Genomic DNA, 5,534 nt, shown 5'->3' on the forward strand with positions numbered 1-5,534 from the left:
TGAATCTCTCCAGACAAGGAGACTCCACAACCTTTCTGGGCAACCTGTTCCAGGGCTCTGTCACTCTCACAGTGAAGGAATTCCCCCTCATATTCAGGTGGAACTTCTGTGTTTCAGTGTGTGTCCATTGCCTCTTGTCCTGTTGCTTGRCACCACTAAAAAGAGCCCCAACTCCATCCACTTAACACCCTCCCTTAAAGTATTTTTAGATACTGATAAGGCCCCCCCAAAAAAAACTTCTCCAGGCTAAACAGGTCTGGTCTCGTAGCCTTTCTTCATAGCGCAGATGCTCCAGCCCTCTGATCATCTTAGTAGCCCTATGCTGAACTCTCCACAGTAGCTCCATGACTCTCTTGTACTGGGGAGCCCAGAACTGGACAGAGTACTCAAGATGTGGCTTCACCAGGGCTAAGCAGAGGGGCAGAATCACCTCCCCCGACCTGCTGGGAACAGTCTTCCTAATGCACCCCAGGATACCATTGGCCTTCCTAGCCACAAGGGCACATTACTGGATCATGGTAAACTTGTTGTCTACCAGAACTCCCAAGTACTTTTCTACAGGGCTGTTTTCCAGCAGGTCAGTCCCTAGCCTGTACTGGTGCCTAGGGTTATTCCTCCCTAGGTGCAGGACCCTGCACTTGCTCTTGTTGAACCTCATGAGGTTTCTCTCCACCCAGCTCTCCAGCCTGGCCAGGTCTCTCTGAATGGCAGCACAGCCCTCAGGTGTGTCAGCCACTCCTCCCAGCTTGGTATCATCAGCAAACTTGCTGAGGAGGCACTCTGTCTCYTCATCCAGATCATTGATGAGTAAGTTGAACAACAATATGGGAGTCTGTGAGCTCCTCTTGGCTTCTTCTAATGAGTGTAGTTTCATTAGCACAAGCAGCAGGAGTTCAACCACTACAGGAGCGATGCCCTCCCTCACTCCGCCAGGAATCATACAGCAACCATGGTCTCAGCCCATATTTAATGTGCCGAACAGCGCCCTTGCCGTCTTCCCGTTCCATAGTGGAGCCCCTGTCCTCATCCCCCTTGTTACATATCATGTTCCCYTTTGAGGTGTTCTGCTGCCAAGAAGAAGCAGAGGACTTCTATATCTCTGTCATGAGATGGCCATGCCAGGGCATATGAGTTCCCACTATCATTCTGCCCCAGCTCACCCTTCTCAGGTCATATGCCCAACCTCCAGAGCTTCACTCTGCTTGTAAATCCAGGTCTCCCTGTCCCCCATTTTGCTGCTGCTTTTTGCTGACCTGTGAAAGTGAGGTTCTGCCAGCATATGGGGGCTGTATTTGAGGAAAAYGAGCCATAGCCATGAGCCGTGGGGCTCTGCTCCTGCTCTCTCTGCATCTGTCACAGAGAGTTGCTTCAAGAAGAGCTCAAGATATGCTCTCAAACACCCCTGAGGGCAGCATGGGCTCCTGGGCACTCTCTGAACCAAGGCCAAGAGCAGGGAAGGCAGCTGGCCCCACTGGAGGGGGAGTATTATCTCCCCCTGGAAATAAATCTGAGCAGGACCCTGCCTCTCAGCCACCAGCACTGAGTTCCTGACTTCACTGGCCCAAAACCACAGCCTGAGACAAGCCTAGAGGAGCTGAAATGCTGGGCTGTGGCCCATCAAACATGCGAGTAGGGATGACCTCTTCCATTCCCCTCTCTTCCCTTTTGGCATGGGTCCCCAGCCAAGCAGAGCATGGGAGAAGGCAGAGCTARCTGGCTGGGAGTGCATCCCCTCAGGTGTCTCCCTTAGATAACACCAAGCAGCACTGGGATGGCAGCCAGTGCCACATGCCTGCAGGGTGGCCTGAGACCACCTGTGTTCCCCCACCCTCTCATGGCTGAGACAAAGCTGGACATGGCAAGAGCCTGACCCATGTGCAGAGACTCTACATAGGGCTGAGATGGGGCCACTGAGCAAAAGTCTACCCTGATTCCCTGGAAAAGAGGTAATTAGCAGAGGGTGGGGAACCCAGGACCTGTATCTCCAAAGGGAAAGGAAGACCCACAAGCCTATAGAAGATACAGCCTGTGTTTACTGAGCATAAGTTTTTTAAATATTTATATAGTGGAAAACATATGGTGCAAACCAAAACTGTAAAATTAAATATTTCTCGTTTTATTCCTTTGCTCTAGGCTTTTTCCCATTAAACATTAAGTGCCAACACATGGAAACCAGCCTCAACATCGAATCACTTCTTTTATTATGGGACAAATCTGTGGCATATACAGTATCTCAGACCTCTGCTCTTGGCGCGTGATCGAGCAATAAACACAACTGAGAAGGTCACAAGCTGGGGGCCTGATGTTAATGCTCCTGCCTCTTCTGTGCAACACCTGTCAGCCTCTCAYCCTGCTAAGCCAGAGCCCCACAACAAACTCTCACTGCAGCTCCAAGGGGTCACAGCCGATGTTTCCAGATTTAGCATGCCCTGACCCAGAGAGCCTGGCAGGCCCAAGACAGCCCTGGCCTAGCTGCGATTGGCTGGGCCATTGACCTAGCCCCAGCCCTTTCATCCATTTTTCTGTCTCCTCTAGGCTATTTTACAAGGTGCCTTGTGACAGAAACTGTGCAAGTTCTCCATAGGGATAAAGAGATGCTCTTGTGCTACAGTCACTTGTCAAAGTAAGGATAGCTGATGGTTAGACTACCTGGTAAGCTTTCCTAGCTCCCTGTCAGAGAGGTCCCAAGGGTGCTGGGACTCACAGTGCCTATTGTTAGTGGCTTCTACCTGGAGAGGCATATTCCAATTTCTGAGTTTGCCGAGTCAGCACTGATGGCATGAGAGCCAAGGGTCTGTGGCACCTGACTCTCCAGCACTCAGAGAACGGAAGCATGCGGGAACACAGTTCACTTGTCCAAGGCAGCTCTGGAGACAAGGAAGTAGACAGGTCCTGTAGAGACACACATGGCAGGGCCAGTCGCCACCAGGGGCCAGACTCAAAAGAGGTGAGTCCTCTCCTCTTCAGCCCATTGGAGGTCCATCAGTCTCCAGCCCTTACAGTCTGACTGGCCTTGGAGGGTGGTACAGAAACCCTCCACAATCCTCACCCACCASATTACACAGCTGGAAAACCCCAGCCATGCCAGCACAGAGAATAGCCACTAGAGGCAGACAAAATTCAATATGGAAATTTGATTGCACTGAAAATCAGGATTTTTGGAGCCTTCAATTAAACACCAAGAATTTGTCATGTGCCATATTCATAAAYTTCTTTTACCAACTCCCCCTAAAAAAGTTTTTTTAAAACCATATCTGACACATCAGTAAAAGATGTTAGGGGATTTTCTGTTAGCCTCAAAATATCCACAAATATTCTTTCAAACAATACCAAAACAGAAATGAGATGACTTTCAAAGGATTTCACTCAGTTTTTCCAGTTGGCCTAAAMATAGGTCATAGACACTTGCAAAAAGCCAGAGGTAACACAAGTAAAAGAGATGCCAAGCCATGAAGCCTAGCTGAACACCCAAGGAGTATCAGGGACACAAAAAGAGCAAGATTTAATTATTTGCAAAGTCTGCACAAGGGAACATGATTTCTGTATGCTTCTCTGCCCACATATGAAGAGCRAATCACACGCACTTACCAGAAATACTGGCGATGTGAAATACGCTATCAGCCGATAATGCTGGGTACTGCAGGGCCGCCAGTAGCTGATCTGCATTCAGCTTCCTCCTAAGTCAGTGCTGGTCTGCAAACATGAATCATACTGTRGTTTATTCGCTTGCAGTTTTCCAGAACTCTATCTCTACTACCTTGTGTGGAAAGGGGAGAGAGAGAGAGGAGAAATTTACTTTAAAAGAATGTTAACACTTCAAAGTCAAAATTAAGACCTTCCCAAGAGGCCTAGATGTCCACTCCTGTGTGTGCTGATCTCAACCAGACTATATGCTAACAGCCACTTTTTTGACAGAGGATGCCCTTGTTCAGTGATGGAAGAGATTTTGTTTGTTGAAATGAAGCAACTATGAAACCTTTCTATCTTCTTCATTCAAGGTGAGTATTTTTTTCTGCCTTATTTATCCACATAGCACTCCCACTCCATGCAGAATGCAGAATCCTTCCTTTCCACAGGGGCTTTTCTGTGGTGTTSATCACTGCAACGGCACAGGGATTCACAAATACTGATATATTTCCAGAGCCCCCATGAGATGCAGCGGTATTATCTCCACTCCACAGAGGGCTGGCACATAAGCACGGAGAGATAAATACGATTGTTGTCAAAACTGTTGGGCGATACAGCGGGCTGTGATTCTCAGGGCAGTTRACACTTTCAGAGGGTGGTGTTTAATGCTTATCCTGGCCTCCTTCCATAGTGACTGCTGGGAATGACTGAGCACATGGAAATGGGATTTTCAGAGGCTTGTAATCTGGAGAAGTTGGGGCTGATTTTTTTTTCTTTCCTTCCCAGAGAATCAATGCAAGTCACTGCACTGGGTGAAGGTCATATGCAACTTTCAGATGCTCTACAGTTGCTTTTCAATTAAAAATAAGAGATTAGTGTWATAACATTGGTAAAATGTGTTTTTTTCTCCCCCTGGGTATTGTTCTTAAAAGTAGTTCAAACTTTTTTTTTAATTACAAAATAAAACCTTCCAAAGCAGGTATGTGTTATTGGAAATATGACCTGAATGGGTACAAATTGGCAATGAGAAACATCAGAAAGCAGAGTGTTCACATAGTAAATGCCAGACACCACTCCCAGTTCTGCCTGGAATTAATACCTACRCAGTGAAAACTCCTGGAACTCCAAAGCTGCAACCAAAATGTGCTTTATACAGCAATATTTGCATTTCAGCAACTGGCTACATGAGCCACTGGTGAACCTCCCCTACGCTCTGGATTCCTGAGATGGCTGTTCTGCTGGGGCTCCAAGTGAGCTCTCATGGCATCTCAAAGGCATGAACTGGTCATCCTTTGCAGCCAGTGCATGACTTTATGCACCCATGCCAGCAGTGGGGACACACAGGGGATAAGTCACAGYTGGCTGCAGGCTACTTTGCAGTTCTTGCTCCTTCTGAGAGCTCCAGAGGCTTCATCACTCTGACTTTAGCTTTGATCTCAGCAGAAAGCAACTCCTTGGATGAACTACTCAACCAATGTCTGTGTTTCCTACACAGATGCATGCATCTTTCACACACATCTGAAAAACACCAGGATGCTCAGAGTCCTCCTGGGCTGGATGACTCTGTCCCCTTGGCTGTCACAATGCTTTTTGCGACGGTTGCTTCGATTATATGTGTGCCAGTTCTACATGCTCCTGAGGGTCTGGAGGGTCAGTGACCTGTAGCAGCTGTCTGCGCTCCCTCACTGCCACTATGAACAATTTACCTGTGAGCACCTAGGCCTCCCAAGGGACTAGAATAGCTTGTAGTCATCCAGTTCCCACTATCCATTTCTTCTAACCACCGAGTAAGTTGTCTTCATAGGACAGAGAGCATCCCAAGGCACTAGAAGCTTAGAGGTTTATCTGAGTTCTAGTTCGGCTTGGTAGCCTCAAGCAATACGTCCCCTTTGATGCATGGAACAAGT

The sequence above is a fragment of the Rhea americana genome, unplaced genomic scaffold (genome assembly GCF_003343005.1).
Source record: "Rhea americana isolate MKP2758 unplaced genomic scaffold, rheAme1 scaffold_90, whole genome shotgun sequence".
NCBI classification, from domain to species: Eukaryota; Metazoa; Chordata; class Aves; order Rheiformes; family Rheidae; genus Rhea; species Rhea americana.